The following is a 23,135-nucleotide window of genomic DNA, read 5'->3' as shown; positions in this document are numbered from 1 at the left end:
TAGATATAACAGTGCAAAACTGTCCTCCTTTTTTTTCACTTGCAGTAAGAGATTTTTTTTTTTAAATTTCAAATTAAAGAAGTCTTTCAGAGGGAGCTAGAGGAAAAAATGACAGCATTTTTTTTTTTTTTAATTGCTCATTTTTATCGTGTTTCAATACCATTTGTATCTAACCAGTAGAAAGCCTTAGAAAATGTAATAAAATTATCTGAATGGAAGAGAACGTTTGTTTTCCTTACTGAAGCTCTTCTGGAAAATCCCTTTCTTTAGTACAGTCTTTATGATTGTGAAAATGCGATCTTTGTACAATGCAGGCACTTTTCTTCTCCCTGGCCACGCTCCAGAGTGGAGCCATACATTCAGATTGTTCCATGTCTGAGTGAAAGCTGGCTGAGGAAATTTCAGTTTTCCTGCTAGGCAACACGGAAAGGTCAGCACACCACTTTGGGGAAAGGAATTGAACCCAAGAGTTCACTGTGCTGTGTACAACACTGGGCTGGTTCACAAAGACAGCTCTTTGTGTGTTTTTTGCAAAACATAAAGTAATTTGTCTACAGTTTATCTCTGTTTTGTGAGAATCTCCTAGTTAATAATGTGTGTTCAGAACTTGAAAGTTAATTTTATATTTTTAAATAACTGTCAATTTGGGCCAGGGCAGTCCTGTTGCGCTAACAAGGTAAATAGCAGAAGTGAGTTTTAATTAGGCCATAAGCATCAACGGGGAGGCGGGGAACAAAGAAAAAAATATGTTTTGAACATGCATGGCTATAGCAGACCTATAAGTAGTATGTGCTAGAATGCAAATTTCTTACAGATCTGATTGCAAAACTGAAAATTATTTCATGTGTATGTTCTAGCTGAAGAAGTGGGTTTCATTCTGGTTGTTTTGAATGTTTGTTGTTCTCAATACAGTTGTCAAACCTTTTTTTTCCTTCCTGATTGAACACCATGTGGTTTGATTAAGAAGAGTAGAGAATAATGTCAACTCTACATGCATCTAAGGAAAAGCATTATCTCCTTTAACTCTTAATGATTTCCATTTCCAAGAGGGTGTGCTTCCTGATCACTATAATTCCATAAATGCTAGCAAAAGAATTTCTTGAGTATTTTTCTGACCATTGATCTTTACTCATGGGCTTATTGTGTATGCATGATGATGCTCAACTCTTTGACTACAATTTTGAAAGTAATTCTCTCTACACCTTTGCAGACTACTTGCACTACTTCTCCTCAAGTAGTAGATTATTCTGCCCCTGACTATGTTTAATAGGTTGTCAGTCTCTCAATGTATTTTATGAAGCTATAAAATTAAATCTTAGTCTAAGGCACAAAGATAAAGGAGTGTATACAGGTGGTAGCATAGATTCCCTGCTGAAACAAATCCTGACTGCTTTGTCCTACTGCGTTACTTTATGCAAAAAGGGCCCCTATATCATAGTTGTATTGACAACTGCTCTGCTGCGGGCTCTTTCTGGCTTTCCCTTTTGAAACCTCATCAGCTGAATTCTGCTGCTTTGTCCCTGCTTACAGTTTCCTATTAGCATAACTAAAGCTAATTTCACGTCAGCTGCCTGTGTAGTTACTCACTGAATAACAGCTGCTTATATTCTTATTCTGGCTCTATTAATTATGCTACTTCCTGTATTGTCTCAGTCTGAATGCTGTTACTAAAACTGCTGAGATCAAGTGATAGGTGTTCAGAATTTACAAGATTCATCATCTTGTGTCACCTTTGGTCTTCTGCCTAAAGCTTACTGGAGCATATTCAGGCAGGACCTGGTCAAACATCCAGGCCCTGAGGCGTCCACCAGCCCTGACTGTCCTTGTCCAGCTCTGGGGGCTCCCCTCACCTGCCCACAGCTCCACATTGGCCCTGGGGTGTCAGCTTCCCTGCAGCCTGTCAGGGCTTACCCGCAGGCCCAGTGTCTGCTTGTCCCTGTCCCCATCCCCAGAGAGGTTCCCTGGGGCTGCCCTGCTCTTGGTGGCCAGGATAGGCCATGGTGCCAGGCCCTGCCCTGGAGCCCAGGGAGCCTCCTCTACTCCTGGCTCCATGGAGCCATTGGTCTTTGCTGCACAATAACAAGAACACAGTTAAAGAATAAAAAGTCCCATCCCCCTCGTTTCTTTCCTTAAACCACTCATCTGCAGTGCTGCTGGACCGCTGAAGACAAATGCAGCGATTCTGCAGTACTCATCTAGATTCTTTTTTTTTTTTTTTTTTTTTTTTCTTGCTCTAAATGGATGTGATTATTCAAGCGGTCCCTGTCCTTTCTCGTGCCCCTTTCTGGTGTGAATACAAAGTCATTTCTTCTTCATAGACTGTTTGAAGCCAAACAGGTTTCCATTTGTTTTAATTTCTTCTGTCAGGCATGATCTGCCTTCCAGCTGCAGTGAGACAAAATCACTTGAACCCTGAACTATTCTTCCTTGAGTGGTTTGCTCATTCTATCAACCCTGAGTGCCAGAGCATCCTTAACTTTTATGTTCCCTTTCCTCTGACGCCTGCCTTGTGCTTGTGTATCAGCAGAGGTGCACACAGGTACAGTTTCTCCTCCTCTAGAGAAACAACCTAGAAGTCCTGAAAGGTGACATGCCTGCCTTAAGCCTTTAGAATGGTGCTTTTAAGTAGGTAGGTTGGAAAGCAATGCATCTTATTTATTCCCATGGAAACTACAACAGATGCAAAGAACACAATAAAAATGCTCGATGGAGCAAATTCTCAGCTACGAAACATTATTTTTCAACATAATCATCACCATCAGCTGTGCATTTTCAGCTCTTCTGTTAATGCAGGCTGTTGCATGGCTGGAAAAGTGCAAGAAAACTGTGACAAGTATTCACAAGTACATTGACTAAATCAAAGCTATTGACAAATGCGACGAAAATTCTATTAGCTGATTTTGCAAATAGGAGAACTGGATTTGGAGAATTTGAATGCCTTGGTTGATGATAATTTAGGCTGGTTAATCTTTTGTGCCAAGGAACATAATTCACTTTTTTACTGGTAGCAAACACTGCTGCTGCCATCTTTAACGACAGTGTGCAAGGAACAGCCAGATGACATTCAGTTAAAATGAACTGAAATTAGCAGCTGAAGTAAGCATACAGTAAACAGTAGAGCATTTACATAAAAATAGAAGAATACTGTCTCTCAAAAACAGGAAAGAAAACTTCATGCTACAGCTAATTAAAAATAAATAGAAGTATTACTGTAGAACAGTTAACTGTTTTCTTTTATGTCTATTAAACATGGGACGAAGATGTGACATCTGTCTCTGAGAGCTTTCCCCATTGACTTTGACAGAACAAGACTATTCTCACACAAACCTCTACCAGATGTATTTAAACATATTTGATAGGTTAAGCTGTGATGCTTAGATGCATCTCAATTATGCTGCATTTCATTAGCAAGATTCTGGTGGATCCATTCCTTCTGGTAACTTTGATGTAGTATGGAAGAGTGGCGTAGACTGAACAGTGCAGTCGATGAAGATTTTAAAACAGGGATGAGACAAAGATGAAGGTGAGAGCATAGGAGCAGGATGGAAACTCAAAGACAGAATGGAGGTTGGCTAGCAAAAGAGTAAAAGAAAGGATAGTCAGTGGGATTTAGGAGAACTGAAGACAAAGAATAGGAGATTTAGGAGGGAAGGATGAGGAAGTGACAAAAGAAAAGATGGAAAGCTACAAAGGGCTGGACAAGGGGAATAAGAACTGGAATAGTTAAGTGTAGAAAGGGCTCTGAAGAATACATGCTAGAAGCTGTCACTGAGAATACTTGATATGACATTAGTTTGTGGTCCAAAAATATGTAGAAGCTACAGACAGAGTGTGTCATCCTCCTTTAGTGGCTGTTCTATTTGGAAGATGAATATATTTTTATTGTCATCATTTGCTTCATTGAACAAATGGCATAAAGTGTAGGCCCAAGTTTCTTAATCAGAGTAGTTTTTTTTCTGTTTTATTTTTTCTTTTCAGTTCTTAAAAGACCTCTCTAAAAGACTATGATTGAAATATCAAATGCTTTGAATTGGAATGGGAATTGGTGCTATTAAAGGTGCAAATCCCAGATAAGAATTTCAGCAAAGTTTTATAGTTAGGTCTGGCCAAAAGTTCATGAGCAGGATTTTAAAACAGAACAGCTAGGTGTTAATAGCACTCAGTAAAATTTAACTGCTGGATTTAAGGGGCTTGTCTATGCTTGCAGTTATAGGATTCTTTGGGTAGAGGGACTTCAGAAGAATGTTTTTATTTCTGTTGATGTTAATCCATTGTAATCTGGTTTGTTCTGTCCGTTTAAACTGGAATAACGTGAGGTGACAGTATTAATCACTGTAAGTGAGATTAATTTAAAAATATATATATTTTTTACTTGGCTTATTTTTAGATTGCTTCAGGAACTGATGGTCCTTATATTCAGCTAATTTAGTATCTGTGAGAATTAAAACCAACCAAACAGATAACTAACAAAGTGAGGCTCTTGGTAATATAGAAGTCAATACTCGAGAGTTAGTTGAGAGGAGTTGTGCCAGTCTCTTGTGCAACATGGATACTGTTGGTGTCTTATGAGTGAGGAGGTGTGCATATATAGTTGAGCCAGACCTTTCTGTAGCACTGGTTTCCCAAACTAGTTTTTTTTTTTTTTTTTTTGTACATCAGTGGGTCTTGCCGTATAAAATCCTATGCTAAAATAAATATTGGAGAGAAGAGAGTCTTTGTGGAAATTTTCTATAGAGTGGACTTAGCTATTTTGTGGTGAATTTACATTTCTTTCCTATGATTCCATTGCATAACAACGTGGGATTATTTATTTATAGGTATCTAACTGCTCTTATGCAAACTTTGTGTTGCTTCCTTGTGCTTTGCTTTCTGTATTCATTGCTGATGGATTGAGTGGTACGAGAAGTACAAATGGAGCTGGAAGATTATTTCCATTTACTTCCTTTAACCTTTCTTTAATGGGGATTTTAAAACAGTTTATTTGGAAGGGCTGCACAGAAGCAAAAAGCAAACCCAGCAACAATCCCCCAGCCTCATTCACAGTACTTGTCTATCCCTGGGCACAGCAAAATGTATGCACAACCATCGACTACCACAATATAAACCAAGAAATATAGTAAAATACGTGAATATCCTCTTCCTGTCTTTCTCCTAACTGTCATTCTCCTGGCTTGGCTGTGGGAAGACAGAAGAGTGAAATGTAGTTCATGCTATAGACTCCAGTGAGGTATGGAGACAAAAGCAGGTATGTTTGCCATCAGAGTGCAGAAACTCAGGGCTTGTCCAATGCCTACAGGCGTGAATGGAGCCCACACTCTCTGCAGGCCCTGTATGAAGAGCATTCCTTCTGTTATTCTGTTTCATGTAAAAAATACTTTGCCTATTTATTTAGCTGTGTTGCATGCAACTAGATATTTTGAAGTATGTTCACTAGCTAGCACTGCTGTATGGTAACTTTCTAAATCTTCACTGCTGAAGGCCTATGGCCATGTTACTGCTTTTCATTTATCATCACATTATCTCAGATTTAAGTTTCAGATTTTTTTTTTTTTTTTAATTATGTGTTTGTATATTTTTATATATATATTTTTTGCCTACTGATTATTGTCTAAGCAAGTTACTTTGAATAGAGCACGAGCTCCTTTTTGCTGTTGATAAACATGACTCATCTGTGTTATTTTTAACATTGCAAATATCAATGTATTTTTTCCTATATAATTCTGATATGATTTTTTCACCACTGTTGATTTTTTGCTTCTTTTGCCATTCTGGAGCCTAGGTCACATATCTGTAACACAGAAAGTTGCCTAGAATTGAATATTGTAACAGTTACTATTGTCATGTTGTAACTGGAGCTGGTGATGCTGGCTGACATTCTTGCCCTTTATTAGTCAGTTGGCTTTGTGCAGCTGTTCCGGGTGGGATTTGTGGAGATAGGATCCATCACACCTACAGTGCCTCTGCATCCCTGAAAATGAAGAATGTCCCTGCTATGGGCCATGTGAATAAATAAAAAGGCATATCCTTGTAACTTGACAAAATTCTGCTTGTAAACACAGCTGGAGTCCGGTTGGTTTGCCCCAGATCTTCACTGCCCTCAGGGATTTCAGACATCATCCTCAGTGGTATGTAACTGGCCCAGGAAAATAATGATATGCCTGGGAGACTGGATGTTGGTTCTACCCTTAAACTTTGTTATATTTATAAATACCATATTTAAGCACTTTTTTTTTTTTTTTTTTTGGTGATGTATTCCACTTCAGTAGACCTTTAGCCTATAAAACGTTGGCCTCTATAAAGGGAGTGGTGCCAGATCTACCTTTTGTTCAGGTGTTCAGGTTTTGCTTTTTGATTATTATTTACCTTCCAACTCTTAAAATTCTCTAGTAATAAAAGTGCAGCATTTCAAATATCTTTTATAGCACTCTGGACTTCTGCTTCAAGGATTTTGTCTGACTCCCTGACTTGTTGGACGTGGGCCACTGCTGCATCACTTACCCCAATTACTCCTTGTTCAGAAGGTTTATGGTCCATGTAACTGAGGCTCTAGTATTCTTTCACAAGACTCAGAGAAATTGATATCCTTTGTGGCAACTGATGCGAAAGAAATTTATATTCTCATTTTGGTACCAGGACAGTTGCAGAGCTCTGTTATAGGGCTCTACTTGGGGATCTATAGGGATCTTGTCTGTATGTGGTCTATGGATAATTTTTGCTGAGGATGAGATTGATTCATATCTTCCTTGTTTTCATTAGCAGAAAATCTTGCTGATCTTCTAGTGGATTATTTAATCAGGGCTGTATCTTTAGTGTAGCTTTTACCTTACGAAAAGAGTATAGATTTCATGAATTTGCTGCAGTGCGTGTAGAACAAATCTGATGTGTATGGCAAGTTTAGTTGTTAACAAAATTCCTACTCAGCTGAAAATAAGCTTTTTTCTTTTTCTTCTTTTCTTTTCTTTCTCCCATGCTATCCCAGAGAGAGTTGCATGGTTTCTTTGATACTGTAAAACGGAGTAGTTCATGTCTTGTCAGTGTCTTGTGACAGGGCAGACTGTATCCTATTTCATTACAGTAATTGCATACAGAAATTCATTTGATCCTTTTATCTCAGACAGTAACTATCTGAGGCCTACAAGCCAAGCTGTGGGCTCATAGTTTTTTTGTGTGTGTTATTGTTGTTTGTTTTTTCCTAAAGAGCTCTCTGAGGTGACACCAGAGCCACTACCTGCCCTCCCTTATCCCACCATCCAGCCTCGTTGGCCCCGGTCAGGTCAGGGGGATGCACTGTGTGATTGCAGTCTTCCTTACACATGTTGCTGCATGTGCCAGACAAGTCTGTGACTTCTCCTAAATACTGTGGTGAAATAGAGCTGAAGCAGACCTAGTTCAGCCCAGTCCTTAGTTCATGTTTGTCAGATGGTGAACTCCTTAAGTGAGACACTGGCAGCTGTCCTGTGCCTGGATGTTGTCATTGCCCAGGTCCATCCAACTCTGTGATGGTTTTTAGTGGGCATAAAGCCTCAGTTTTTAGGATTTTAAGCCTCTTTGTAGGACTGCACTGTTTGTTCTATATGGCAAAAGTAAAAGCTATTAAATTAAATTCATATATATTTCAACAATATCTATAAAAACTAAAAATGTATCCTAACTTAGACTGTTAGGATCTAACAGAGATGGAGGTTTGGACTGGCAACCCCAGGGGTAGTAATCAATCCCTCTGCTTGCAGCAGACAGGTGGCACGTCTGTCAGTCTGGCTGTCCCTGCTGTTGTCAGCCTGTCTGCTGCTCTGGCTTTCCCTGTGTGCACTTCTTGAGGTTGTATTTCATGTTCCTTTACAGCACAAGTGTCCTATTGGCTATTGATATTTAAGGATTTGGAGAGAGCCAGGCAAATACAGTCATAATAGTAACTAAACTGCTGGGGTTTTTTGTTACCAAGTTGCTTATCAGTCTCTGTTCTGTTCTAGAGTTCAGCGTTTTCTGACATGCTTAGATTTCAGTGAAGTTTTTCAAGATTTTTCTCTGCCTGCAAAGATATTTTTGGCTGTAAGCTTCACATACTGTTTTAGACAAATCAGAGTTCCAAGAGAAAATCTTAATTGCCAGTGTTCAGCCACTGATGTTCTCCATCCTCCCCTTGTGAGGTGAATATAACAGAAGTTTGAATTAGAGGGTTAAAGAAAATCAGCTACCACTGAAGTCAGTGTTTGTGTGTTTTTAGTTCTTGGCTGTCACAGTTTTAGTTAATAATTTATGTTTTGCTGAGATAGAATATTAAGTATGACTTCTAAAACATGGGAGTGAGGCGGGAGCTGAGAAGATGACTACGTAACTCTTTTGAAGCCCTTGGGGATGAAAGGTTCAGAAGGCTTAATTATTTCAGAGCAAGAGGAGGTGGAACTCATAAATGAATACAGTCACTTCCAGAAAAGAGGAATTATACAAGTTCACTACTGTGGTGTTATAATTGGTTTGAAATCTGAGTATCCTTAAGTGTCTGGCTAGGTAGCTGAATCCAAAAGATGAACCTTTTGAGTTTTTTTGGTACAATGCTATTTGAAAAGCAAGCATGTGTTAGCTAGTGTATCAGTAATGTTTGTAGCAGTATCTATCAGAATAAAGAGATGACAAGATGCGTGCACCTCCTGCATGCTTTCAGATCTCCAGATGGGGAAGCCCCTTCAGACAATGGCTTCGAGGATGCCCAAACTATGAGTGCAAGCATTTCAGATAATTGAAGCCTCTTTGCAGCAGAAAAATGTGGTATCTGCACATATGGTGTTTGGAAATCAAATTAGGTTGATTTCACTTCTTTTTATTTTTTAACTGAAAATGTTCAAATGACTTAAATTATTAAGTCTGACAGGAACAAAGGATATGATATGGGTAACAGTGTTAATTTCTCTAATTGCAGAACCAAAAATTTGTAAAGATTCATATGCTTTTATTTCCCATCTAACTCGGTTTCTTTCAATAGATTGTATTTCTTTCCTGTATCACTGTTAAATGTAAATGGTAATTTATTGGCATTTTGTAGTTGCTTCCCAGAGAATCAGCTGAAAAATACAGGTGCAGAGACAGTACCTAAGGTAGCTCTGGCTTTCAGTTCAATATTTGGAGCATCTCTTGGGTTTGTGATTGAATTCATGAAAACATATTGAGATATTTTAATATGAACTCACTGTATTGGTCCTTTTTGTGGTTAGCGGGGAAAATACAGTTTTTTCCCCATTGATTCTAAGGAAATCCTGTTGTGAGTTATTCACATGGACACATCCACACTGTAGACATATGCAATTATGGGAGCAAATTGTGCTCCTACTGTTATCATTTTTACAATGGCCCATGGCAGAACCATTAAGGAATAGTCTTAGGGGGGAAAAAAGCTTGACCTTTTTTTTCAAATTTTTCTTTTTCTTTTTCTTTTTTTTTTAAGTCAGATTTTTTTCTGTAGCAAAGTTGCTAAGTGCCAGGACAAGTGTCTGTTGAAGGGACATCCATCACATTTACCAGTATCCAATCTGTATTCTCATCTGTAAGACATGTATTGCCTCTTCTAGGAAAAGGCAGTTGTAATTGTATTACTGGCCAGAGAAATCTTTCAAGTTGAAGAGCTTTGGTAAAGCAGAATATTGCTGTTAGGATGCATTTCAGCTGTTACTGTTCTGCTCTGGGGCATGATAGGCTTCAGCCTTCTGCTTATGTAGCTAGTTTGACTATAATATTAAGAGCTTGCAATCCTATCATCTCTTAATGGAAGAAAATAACAATTATACAACTTGCTCTTAGTCATTAGCTTTTTGATTAAATAATTAAACATTGAAAATATTAAATTTTAGTAGTACTTGCAGAAAGTCCAACATTTAGTGTTGTCTGTATGTGACAGTTTTGTTGAGTGCCAGGGATTGTTTGGCACGTTCTGAACTTTGCATTCGCTTTCCTTTTTTAAATCCTTCCTCACCTTGTTTGACCTCCATGACTACTATCAAGCAATGAACTGCACTTTCTTTGCTCCCTTATTTTTTCTCTTGCTGTGCTTTTTCCTCATATGGAATCCTCCTTGTCTACCTTTTCTTTACCCCTTTGAGATAGTTGGCCTTGTGACCTCTGGGCAGTCTGATCCCTCCTCCTGGCCCCATCAGTCTTTGTAGTTAAGCTGATTCACCTGTTTTATATCTTCTGTTTTCTAGCTGCTGTTTGCCTTGCCATCCTCTTGGGTGAAATAAGACCAAATTAAAACCTCTGTTATATTGATCTTTTTTTTTTTTTTTTGTTTTTTTTGTTTTTTTTGTTTTGTTTTGTTACTGTTAAACTGAAACATGCTACCATCTCTTGGGCTCTTATTCTATAAGCACACAGAGCTTTTGAAAGACTTTTCTGTCTATACAGTGTAAGCTATCCTCTGAAGTTCTGAGTATCGTACTGTCTGCTGTAGGGATCTACCTTTGTGCTGTTGTAGATGCCAAGTTCAACCATCTGTGTATTCACTAAAATAACAATCTTTCTTCATTGATGTGCTGGAATCTTTTTCCAGTGCAATGTGTGAAGTGTTCTTTGTTTTCAGTACCACTCACAGCCCTCTCTGCCCTATCATTTCTCATTCCTTTCTGTTTTTCCTAACGGTGCCATTTTCAGAGCTGCCTTTGCCTGTAGTTTTGCTGTCTGAGCAGCTTCTTCACACGCGACAGTATTTGTGCAGAAGTGACCTTTACTTTTTGAAATGTTCAAATCTCGTTTGTGATGGTGCTTCTCTCAGCTCTGTAACAGCACGGAGTTGCTGTGCATGGACCCTTGAGGAAGGGTAAAGGAGGAGAGGACAAGAGTTGGTTTGGCTTCAAAGGTCCCACACTCTGGAGGATCAGGAGAGCAGAGCGACAGCTCCTCCAGCACTGCATTGGTGCAGAGTAAAATCCCATACAGGCTGGTTCTGACTGTAGTTAGATCAAATAGAAAGGGACATTTTTATGGTTAGCAAGTTCAATGAAGGATCAGGTACCTGCCCTTATTCACATCATCCTCAAAAACTCCTAGCCCTTTGTTCAATAAGCTTTAGTAGTGCTGTAGGATCTGATAAATCATTTTGGTATCATTGTCACGGATGATTCAAGTAATGCTGTATCTCCTTTTTATGTGCTGCTGTGAATACGGGAAAAAACAGATTGTGGGGTAAAATATGCCATTTTAATTCATTGTTTAGATATGGAAATTCTCTTTAAGAAAGAGTGGTAATTATTTCAGCACAATTTTTAATGTGACTAAATTAGTGTGGCTATTCCTTTCTCTACATCATAAGCTCACAGCTCTTATATGTTTATAGCATAAACACAACCACAAACCACAAACACAAAGATATTATGTGGTTTATTACTTTTATTAGCGTAGGTATAGCATTTGTTTCTAATGACCAGAAGTTTTGTGGTCATACAAAACCTCATACAGAGATTTCATAGCTTTTTGTGAATGTTAGAGACAGAGATGTATTCTTCTTTAGACTATCCATGTGGTAAGCCTGCACTGCTGGCTAAAGGGCAGGGATAGAGAAAGTGGATAAGCACTCAGCAAGTTTGTGTGCTGTCTGAAATTTAGAAGAACAATTTAAGATAGGAAGGATAATTAAGTAATTGGGACTGTATTCCTATAGCATGCTGTTGAACACACATGCAGTTTAATGTTGCTTTCCATTGCTTTTCTAGAAGTTTGTACAACTATATGTTCTGTATAGCAACACCCAATTTGACAAGCAGTCACATCTCATTGTTTGACTTAATAATTTATATATTTTTCTACTGAATATCTTCTTGTACAGTTCAGCAAAACTGTTCAGTCAGGCAGTTTTTGTTTAAGTGAATGTAAAAATTGTTTTGCTACTAATTACTAATCCATTGTAAAGTGGATTAAAATTTTAGATTCTCCCAGTGAAACACAAAATGTAATTGAAACAGTTCAGCTCAAAGAGCTTACTTTGGTTTTGTGCAGCAATCAAGAAAAGTGGTCAAAGCCATTTCCAAATCATCTTAGGTGTATTTTAAAATTAAAGTGTGTTCTTCACACTGGGTCTTCCATTGAAATTGGCTGGAATGCTTTCTTTTTCACGTGAGCTTGTATTAAATGCCCATAAGCTTGGTAGGAGACACAGAAAAAACATCAAGCATTTATTTTTATGTTTCTTTGTTGTGGAGTAGAGTCTGTTATTGTTTGTCAAACTGGAGAGAGAACAACGGGCGAGTGTGCTGATGGAGATGAAGGCAGGGGTAGCATTGCACACAGCTGTGCTGTAAACATCAGCAGATGAGGTTTTGTGTTGATTTTTTTTGTTTTATTTTGGTTTTTTTTAAGCCCAGTGATTCTGATTCTTGTTCTGGTTGCCTTTGCTATGTACAAACTGAATTAATCTCCTTTGATTGTAAGTAGATTAGTATGTGTGAAAACCATACTGTGCTTGGGAGAGTGTTGATGTGTACTTTGTACACCACTTTAAAGTTTCGTGGGCCTAGCCTGCACTGAAGAAATGACAATGTAAGCTGTGATGTTTAGTGGCTATGCTACATCACATGCAAGCATTGCTGTTCTCCCTCCCTAAATGTCTTCTCTCAGGACCTTTCTGTGGATTTAATAGAGTACATTCCTCTTTTTTCTGCAACAGAGAGCACAGTGAGCAGAGCAGGATTTGATATCTATCAGAGCAGAAGGGCAGGAAAGCATGGAGTCAATGTAAATCCACTGGCTTTGGGCTCTTGGAGAAAATGCTTGCGGTTTTCTTAGTGCAATGTTTCTTATTATCCTTGAGTTTGCACTGCCCTGATGAAATATTCTATAGTCTAATGAGCCTTTTGCTCTTTTGTTAGTCAGTCACATCTTGCCAGTGTTGGATTTCAGTTGAAACTCGATTTGGCATTTTAAAACCTAAAAACTGCCATCTGGCATTCCAGAAACCAATTTTTAATTTGTCTCAACTCTTCCTGATATCTCACTAAAATAAATGCATGAAACTTCTCTTTTTTAAGTAAGGTTAAATTCTGGTTGAAGGGGTGATGCAAAAAGGTGGCACGGCCAGAAGCTGGGAAGCACTGTGATATACCTCCTAGGGCACTGTAATGTCTAGTGAGATGTTCTTTTAGACTGTGTACAGCTGTTATGTGTCTTGACAGCTGGATGTGATGTTTTCACATGTGCGTTCTCCTCCTGTAAAAGTCAGAACTCAAATAATACTGAAAACTGAAGTGAAATGCAAAACAGTATTTTTATGTCAGTTTTTCAGTGACTCTCAACTGCTGTCTGCAGAATTTTTTCTTTTTTGTGCTCTGTGAATTAGAGGTCAGCATCTATCTCATTCTAGGGCTTGAGAAAGAGGGCTGCAAAAAAGGAAGCCTTCGCAACAAGTAAATTTACTAATGGTTAAATTTCAAGAGGATTTTCCTTACATGGGTCAACTGCTGTTTTAATTTTCTCCTTCACGTTTTTTTCTTACAAGTCTTTTTAACCTGGAAATTGAATAAAAAATGAATATTATTTGGATCAGCATAGAAAAGAGAGATTCTGAATTTATTAGACATGCAGATTTTGAGAGTATGTGGAATGTAGTTGGAGGAGAATTTGTGTATGAGAAGGAATGTAAGTAGGTGTAGAAGGGAATTGTAAGCAAATAGGATATAAGAACCAAATTAACTATTGCAGTAAGAAAACGGAATGCTATATTGACTGCACTTCTACCCCCTTAAAATGGAACAGGCTTACAGGTAACTGTTATTATTTCCTTATCTCATGTTGGATATTAAGAAAAATTTCTTCTCTGGATGAGAAGTATAGGAACACAGTGCTGAGGGAAATGGTGGAGTCACTGTGCCTGGGGGTGTTCAAGAAGCAAGTACACGTGGCACATAGGGACATGGTTTAGTGGGTGTGGTGGTGATGGGTTGGTGGTTGAACGTGATCATCTTAGAGATCTTTTCCAATCTTTATGATTCTATGATTGTTTCCTTTTATTTCTTTTATTTCTCTGGCTGTTTGTACCCATTGTTGATTCCCTGCCTTATACTTAACCTATAAACTTTCAGGAGCTGGGACCCAAATTTAATGTGTGCTTCTAATCTCATTGTAACTCTTGTTGCTGGGACAGGAAGACGCAAGAATAATATTTTTTGAGCTTATTTCATGTGTTACTGACTATGAGATGTGAGTTAGTTACTAACTACAAGAACATTACAAAGTGCTGGCAGATTTATGAATACGAAATGGTTTCTTGGGGTTTCTTTTGATTTTGATGCATATACACACACTCATTTGTTTTATGCAAGTGTGATATTCTTAGTTTACAATATCTGTTGCTCATATCAGATGTACAGTTCTCATTCCATTTGTTGATGTTTTACACAGCATTTTTTTATGTAAGTTGGTAAACCCAGGCACACCTGCACAGATGTGTTGATGAGTAGATGAGTTATCCCCACAAGGTTCAGGAACATATAAATGGAATTCTTTATTTTCCTTCAAGCATGAATAGGAAGTAGTGTCAGGAAAAAGGTCCAGCTGAGAATTTCATGAGTGCAGTTTCTTGTTGAGCCAGATGGGTGTGCAATTAGCACATTTTTGAATATTTTCTAGATACAAAGCATTTATTTGTGGTCTGTTGCATTTTCCATATTCTTCTGAATTTATAGAGTTGAAGTGCAGTGCATTACAGAATATCACAAGCCCAAATGGTGAGCCAGTCTTTTTTTGAGTGTTTTTGTCTGGATGTGGTCTGTATTTGGAACCTTGAGGTGGTCATCACTCTATTGTATCACTGGCAGCTCTACAGTTGCACCTCTATCTAGAACAAGGTTTAAACTTGGACCTCCAAAAAAATAAAAACCTCTTTGTTTCTAACATACTATAATGGTAACAAAGTATTCTGTATTATGCCCTGTGTCTTTCTGTTTCAGCAAATAATCTATTTAGCAATCTATATTGATCTGGATTAAGTCTGTTGATGTTACAGTCAAACATGTCAAAAATCAAGCTGTTTGTGATCTGATATATCTGGGAGGTAATTGTTTTGGAGATTGGTAAGAGCATAGCTGTTTTACTGCAGGTACCCAAGATACCTAAGGTAGCATGGGCTGCATGGGGTGTGTTCAGCAGGAGCCATGGGTTTCTATATAGCTGGGAGCCATGTGCATTTAGGCCATGTTGGCATCTTGAGCTGCCTTGGCTCTGTAGAACCTTTTCTAGTACTGCTTCATTTCGTGGAGTTCTGCTAAGGCCTTGTCTTGCACTGATTCAAGGGAAATGTGCTTACTTGTTTACATATGGAATTGGGTCTTTTGTTTGAGAAACAGCACGTGAACAGCTAATTTAAGTAAAGCTGGAGGGGAAGCAACAACCAAAGTTACAATTTTGTTGTTGTCTGTACTGGGTCCCGATAAGATCATCTAATCAGTTATCAGACTGTGATAGGGACAAAAATGTCTGCATGTTGTACTTCATTTCATAGCAGCGTTGTAACTCACCTTCCAGACGGAGTTGTATCTTGTGAAGCTTTTTACAAGAGCTGATGACAAAGCAAATATTGCAGTTTAGAGGTGACTAATAACTTTTGTTTTTTAAACAAGTCTTTTAATTTCATTGCAAGTGTATTGTTAATGTTTCCAAGTATCAGGTTTTGTGGTGTGCTCTAATCGTTGTAATAGATCAACATATTGTAGTAGTATTTAGTTACGATGAATTTCAGTATTCTAAAGGCAAATATTGTCATTCCAAATCACGGCAGTTGAAATTCTACAACATGTTAGTCTTCTCTCCACAATTTAGTCTCTATTAACATTTCATTACTTCACTTTTAAGGCTGGGAGGCTGCTGAAGTGGGTTACTCAAGGTAGGTGAGGAAACATTAAGCATTAAGCATGATGCAGATGAAAGGCTGGTATCCTTGGATTCTGCTTGCAGCTGTTACAATTGAGACAGCTTTACTGGGAGCCCCTCCTAAGGGATGTCTGGATGTAATGCAAAATAAAATACTGAAGTTCTTCAGCCCTCCCAGTCTTTTAGTGAGCATATACCTGTCAGCAAATTGAATTCACATTCTGCCTACAAATTGTATGTCTCTTTTAAAACAAACGAACAATTTTTTTCAGACAACAGTTCCATTTTTATAGATAAATGCATATCAATAAAATGATTTGTAAAGTAAACCTTGCAGTAATATTTTTTTAAAGGCAGAGAAATAAAAATATTCTGGTTGACGAATGTATCACAGATCCTAAATATCAACTGTTTTTATGTTGTGAAGGATGAACCCTAATTGCATGCAAGTCAGTGGGGGCTTTATTTCAGTAAAAGTTAACTGTTAACTTCAGTGGGGTCAGAGTTTGGTCTTATTTGGCTGTAATTCCTGGAACCACATCCACTATTAGAATACAAGCAAAACTTTTAACCTGATCCATCCTTTTAATCAGTCCAACTCGTTTATGTGGCTGTTCTCCATATGATTTAAGAAAATTGTTTTTCCAAGGAGAGGAAACTGAGCAACCAGGAAATTATGGAGAAGACGTAAACTGAGGTTCTTACTTTATTGCTGTTTATGTTAAAAATGCAAAGCTTAGCATAGGAGTACGTTGGATTCATTTACTAAAGTTTGTGTATGTATGATCTGATGCGATGTCCTAAATGAAGCCCTGTAAGAACTAATGGTTTGCCTGGCAGGAGGGCGTGAAGGGGGAGGAGGCACTTGTTTCAAAGAGCCTTTCTGTATTGACTCATGCCTTGGCAGGGCAGGTGGAAGCTGAGTGGGATACATTTTCTGAAAAAAAATAAAAAAATAAAAAAAAAAAATCAGGATTTTATGTTTTCATCAGTTTAAAGAAGTGAATCTCAGTGAGGTAGGCTATGCGTTTCAAAAGCATTCATTTTTGATTTCTTAAGCAGTAGCATATATTCTTTGGGTAAGAATCTTGTCTAATGATTGTCCTACTGTCTAATGATTTAAAAAAAATTTTTTAACTGCTATTCCATTAAGCTGAAACCTCACCATTATGTCTATTCCAAACTCTTTTATCAAAACTGAATCATCTGGTCTCGTAAACTGTAAATTTTTTAAATTTCTCTTTCTCACATGTCTCCCTTGCCCCATGCCTTTACTGTCTGTCTTCCTCTCTATTACCTAAACTCTGTACCATTCCAGTCTGTCTTCAGATATCCTTTCATTCTGTATGTGGCTGACAAGGCCTCCATTCAGTCATTCTAAAAAAAGAAGTAATGCGATGCTGCCTCCAAGGCAAGCTCCTGCAAACAGCTAGTGCTGCTCCCCGAGCTGTCCTGGTACGTGAACACCAACAGAGACATCAACAAGAAACGTTATGAGTTCTGATTTCATAAATCCACGGGGAGGCTGATAATTAAAAAGATAAAGGTGGTAAACTGTAACATGTTACTTTCAAGCTTGGCTAACATCTTTTGTGCTTCAGGAAGAGCTGATTTAAGAATTGCACCATTCTATATTACACTGCATGAAACGGTCTTTTTGAAATATAAAAAGTAAAACACAGTGTGAAGCAAAATACAGTATGGTAGAGGAAGCAAGGAATTAATAGCCAGGTTTTCAACTGAGCTAATTACAATAAGCAATCTGTCACATTTGCGCAGGTTTATTTTTGGGGGGATCGGAAGGGGGAAGGAGGTTACAATAACTGAATAGATCCTTTAGCTAAGAAGTCATGACAAACACTAAATTTATCCTGCCACTACAGTTCTGAGCAACTTGAAATGTCCTTGTTTTCCCATAGTTCTTTTCGTGTAGTAGTTGTCACTCCCATTAAAATAGGTCCTGAAACTCTTCCACTTCCAAACTTGGTGGTTCTGGTCTCAGAATGAGTTTGCAGAGATTCCCATAAGAGGCCCGTAGTATTGCTTCTTCGGAATCAGAGAATCACAGGGGTTGGAAGGGACCTTTGGAGATCTTCTAGCCTAACTGCCCTGCTAACACAGGTTCCCTACAGTAGGTTACACATAAAAGTATCCAGGCAAATTTGGCTGTATCCAGACAAGACTCTACAACTTCTCTTGGCAGTTTGTTGCAGTGCTCTGTAATCCTTAAAGTACAAAAGATTTTTTTTTCATTTTCGGATGGAACTTCCTATGTTCCAGTTTGTGCCTATTGCCCCTTGTCTTGTTATTGGGCATCATTGTAGAGAGCTTGGCTCCATCCACTTGATTCCTGCACTTCAGATATTGAAAGGCATTATGAGATTGCCTCTCAGTCTTCTCTGTGCTAAACATTCCTATGTCTCTCAGTCTTTCTCATAAGAGAGATATTCCAGGCTACTAATAATCTTTGTGTCCCTCCACTGGGCTCTCTCTAGAAGTTTCATATCCTTCTTGAACTGGGGAGCTCAGGACAGGACACAGTACTCCAGATGTAGTCTCATCAGGGCAGAGTAGGAGGGGTGGATCACCTCCCTTGACCTGCTGTCCACCTTCTTTTTAATGCACGCCAGGATGCTACTGGCCTTCTTGGCCACAAGAACAGACTGCTGGCTCATGGCCAACCTGCTGGCCACCAGGTTGCTAAGTCCTTCTCTGCTGAGCTCCTCTCCAATAGCTCAGCCCCTAATTTGTGCTGATAGATGCAGTTATTCCTTCTCAGGTGCAATAATCTACACTTGCCATTATTGAACGTCATAAAGTTCCTCTCCATCTAACTCTTAAGGTCTTGCTGAATGGCAGCACAGTCTTTTGGTGTGTCAGCCACTCCTCTCAGCTTCGTATCATCAGCAAACTTGCTGAGGGTATATTCTACCACTTTATCCAGGTCATTGATGATGTTGAACGAGACCACTGGACCCAGTACCTGAGCTTTGCCAAACAGCCAGCTCTCAATCCATCTCACTGTCCACTCATTATCTCACAATTGCTAAGCTTACTTATGAGGATGTTATGGGAGACAGTATCAGAAGCTGAAGTCAAGGTAGGCAACTGCTCTCCTCTCATCTAACCAGCAGTCACGACGTCGTAGAAGGCCACGAGATTGGTCAAGCATAGTTTCTTCTTGGTGAATCCACATTGAGTGCTCCTGATAACCTCATTTTCTTCCACTTGCTTGGAGATGACATCTAGAATAAGCTGTTCTATCACTTTCCCAGGAATTAGGTGAGACTGACTGGCCTGTAGTTTCACGGCTCCTCCTTCCTGCCCTTTCTGAAGTCTGGAGTGACTCCTGTCCTCAGAGATCTCTTCCCTTCTCGGTGACCTTTCAAAGATGATGAGAGCAGTTTGGCAGTCACTTTTGCCACCTCTCTTAGTACTTGTGGGTGCATCCCATAGTGATCTATGAATCTGTGTTTGTCATGTTTGCCTATGTGATCTCTGTCTAAATCCTCCTTGGCCAGGGGAAAGAGGGAGGTCTTCCTTTCCTCAGACTGTCTCTCTTATCTCCAGAGTGTGGGATTCCCAAGAGGCAGTCTTAACAGTAAAGACTGAAGCAAAGAAGGTGTTCATTAACTTTGCTGGCTCAGCGCCCTCCACTAAGGCACCAACCTCATTCAGCAGAAACTTGCTAGCAATTTGGCAGGAACTCAGTGTAGCTGTTTATTAGCTGCATGAATGCTAATTCAGCCTTGAAATTTTTATAGGAGAAAGTATTTATACATTTCTTAATTTTTATTACTGGAAGTCATTGCTAAAGCATGTTAGGTTTTTATATGTTGTGGCTTTAATGAAAATTTGAAGCAATAACACACTTCTAGCACAGGTCTGTATTCATATACTTTACTATATTATAAATTAGAGTTCTGTTTATTGATTCCTGAATTTATCTAGTTTAGGGTACTGTGCAGAATCAAAGATAATCCTGGTTCTTCATACCAAAGGTAGGTTTTGCTGAATTGTTATATCAGGCAGTTAAAATTTATATACAAGGCATACAGATAGATGTGCTTTTAAAATTGCTGTAATCAAGAATACCCATTAATGATGTGAAAGCCTGTAGATTATGTGTTAGTAAGGTTATTCAACAATTCCCTATAGAGTTCTGTATTTTTTACCTTGCCAAGCTAGGCTTTTTCTTGAAATGAGATCTTCCCTTCTGTTTCAGACTCTGATAGATTTGCTGGGTGCCCTCTGGTTCTTAATTAGGGAGAATGACTAATTATTAGACCTTGGAGGTCATGTGTGAACGAAAGGTTGAGTTTGCAGGAGTGGAGGGGAAGGCCTTCTAGGTAAAGCATTTCAGCACTTATATCTTCTGTAGCTATATGATTCTGGGTGTCATAAAACAGGTGGTTTCCCAGGAGAGGATTAATTAATTATGCTCTATTTTTTGAGTGTGACATTTGAGATACTAGAGTCTAGTTTGTGAAAGCGCTGAGCAACAGAACTTACAAGAACTGACCTCTGAACATACGATTTCTCTGACAAATTGGATTTTCAGTGCCTCAGTACCTGGTTTTTAGTAAGTTTTTCAGTTCTTCCTCTCTCTATGAAATGGAAATAATACCTTTCTCCTTTCCTAGGAATTTTGAATAACTATTCTATACTATGTGCTCAGGCATTACACTTAAGAATACCAGAGGCAACCCTGCAATTAAGTGAATACTTTTCTTCTAAGTTTGAAGAGTGAACAGTGAATAGGTTTGGTGCTCAGAATGCAACAGCAATGTGAAATACAATATTAAATAATTACTCTGTAAATGAGTAGTATGCCCTAGACAGCAGCCTAGTGAAAGTGGTCGTTTAATTAAATATTATGGTGTATATTCCTAAGAGGGTTTTATTAATGTTTCTCAGCCAATCTTAATTCCAATTTTAACTCCACTTTTGAGTGATTTTTTTTTTTTTTTTTTTTTATTTTGCAACGTTAATAATGTTCTTTCAAAATATATTTTTTTTTGAGTTTAAATATAAACAAGTATGGTAAATGGAAGAAATTTGTGCAGAAAAAATGGTGTGTTAATGCACAAGTAAACAATAACTTGCATTAGGGCTTTTGAAAGTACATGGATGAATGTTGAAAAACTTGTTGCCTATCTGGCAACTCATGTTAGCAAACAAAATAGCAGAGAAACAAGCTTAATTTATCAGTGCAGTGCAGAAGAATTTTTTTTCCAAATCTTGTCACTAAAAACTCCCAACTTTGGTATTTTCACATTAGAACGAAGAGAGAAGTACAGAAATTTGCAGTGCATCTGGAAAACAGGACATTGAATGTTGATTTTTGAGTTACCCTCAGAGGAATGCTTGGCTGCTTCTCTCCAGGAAGGCACTGCGTTAGGCATCAATGCCTAGTGTTGACTTTGGTGTAATTCTGGTAAGAAAACTGTCTGCCATGTAATCAAGAAGGATTTGTGGAAGGAAACATCAGTGTTGGAAGCATCTGGTCCCTAAATTTACCATTTAGATTGGTTGTAGTGGTAGAACTTCCGGAGTGGAAAGGGACCTATGAGGGTCACCAACTCCTGGCTCCACAGATGGCAGCCTAACAGTTAACCTGTTATTTCCAAGGGCGTTGTCTAAGAACATGCAGTGAGATACCGTAGATGCTGCAATCACCTTTTACCTACAAATGTTCTAATCTGGAACTCTGCTGTAGTGTAGATTCATAAAGTAGGCATCAGGCTATTAAGATGTCAGGCATTTTACTGGGGTACTTTCCAAAGTGTGGGAAAAGAGAAAAAAAGTCTTTTAGTTTGGTATGGCTGATATTTGTTGTGGACGTTATTGTGACACATCTGCAGTAATAGGTATAGCAGAAACACTCAAGGGGATTACTTAGCTAGTGACAACTCAGAAGCACAGTGTATGGACCAGGGGATGTGAGATGTCCTTTCTTTCAACAGCCACCTCACCTACATTCAGCTTTGCCTGAGGCAGCACTTTCTCTGCATGTTTCACGATAATGTTCTTACTTTGCCACTTAGTTGACAAAGGCAAGAAAACAAACTTTCTGGTTGGAAAAATTCATCATTTGTACTCAGAGATGCATTAAAACACTTAAAGTTCAGCTTAAACAAACACGCATGCTGAATTTAGTGCTTACAGTGAGTTAAATCCATAGTGTTCACAGCTTTTCCTTGCTGTGACAGCAAATGGGTTGTTTGCTTGTAGTTTCTTTTTTTTTTTTTTTTAAAGGGGAGTTACTACTTTCTGTCAGCTAGAAACCTGAGTCGTTGCTCGGCTTACCTCTCCCTGCAAGGGAACTCTGAAGTTCTGAAGTGAAGAATGCAGTCGTTCACTAAGGATAAAAAGCGATGGAGTGGGGAGCTGGTGGAGCTGATGTGCTGCATGGGTCAGTAGTGAGCTTTGCAGTGAACCTTGTAGCTTCCAGCAGCAGGTTTGCTTTGTAATGAAAGGGCATTAGAGCTCTCTGGGGAAAACCTTTTCACCAGAGCCTTTGAAGGGGTTTCGTTTCTTAGTTTTGAATTACTTTGGCAGTAGGCTGCCTATCTGCTAGTTACTTCATTTGGTGTTTTGGCTTCGGTGTGCTCTGCTCAGAGGTCAGCTGCATGAAATAATGTTATACCGCACTTTCATCCTAATGTGCATTTTCTTAGCTGAAAGAGTTTATTTTTTGATTAAAAATCACAACTGCTCTTTTATTCTAGTGCTTTTTTTCAACATGGCACTTTTATTTTTCTTCCTTTTTACACGTTTGTTTGTTAGAGCTGTACAGGTTTTTCTGTAAGTGCAGAAAAGTGTAATGTATACATATGTAAGGAATATGGGGAATAAGCATCATTTTTTACTTATTTTTCATTAGATGTAGGGCTGAAATTAATTGTCACTACATGTTCTAACAAGTTACCTGCAAAGGGATTTTTTTTTCCCACTGTTGTCCCAGTAACAAAATGTAAACTGTGGTAGTAGTTAGTCAAAACTAGCTGGGGTTGCTTTAGCAAAGAAGACACATTGTATACTTGTGGGCTGGCTTATTAAATTCTGCAATTTGGAAAAATTGTGTTCCTTTTAAAATAGCTACCCACAGTGGAACACTTGTAAGTAAAGTTAGTTATTGTTTTCTTTCGTTTTTGAGATTTTGTTCATTAACCAAGATTGATTGAGATTGTTGTTTCATTAACCAAGCTAGGGCTTCTGCCTTACTTGGATGAATTACTCTTGTTGGAAATGCTGCCTTGCTGGATGAAGGCTATAGAAAATGTATCGAT

At 38.5% G+C, this 23,135-nt stretch overlaps 1 protein-coding gene and 1 long non-coding RNA gene across 2 annotated transcripts in view; one reads left to right on the top strand and one right to left on the bottom strand.

Annotated features, from left to right (window-relative positions):
* Positions 1-23,135, top strand: part of DST (dystonin) — a 293,027-nt gene that overhangs the window by 67,993 nt on the left and 201,899 nt on the right.
* On the bottom strand, positions 16,532-22,252 carry LOC122166170. The gene is made up of 2 exons (XR_006170692.1): positions 22,153-22,252; positions 16,532-16,780 (listed from the first exon to the last, which is right to left on the bottom strand). It is a non-coding gene; the product is annotated as an uncharacterized LOC122166170 (long non-coding RNA).

This window comes from Centrocercus urophasianus, unplaced genomic scaffold (genome assembly GCF_019232065.1).
Source record: "Centrocercus urophasianus isolate 14NV4802_14NV808 unplaced genomic scaffold, USGS_Curo_1.0 seq_10, whole genome shotgun sequence".
Lineage (NCBI taxonomy): Eukaryota > Metazoa > Chordata > Aves > Galliformes > Phasianidae > Centrocercus > Centrocercus urophasianus.
The sequence above is the reverse complement of the archived record's forward strand: the minus strand, read 5'-3'. Positions and strand labels throughout refer to the sequence as shown.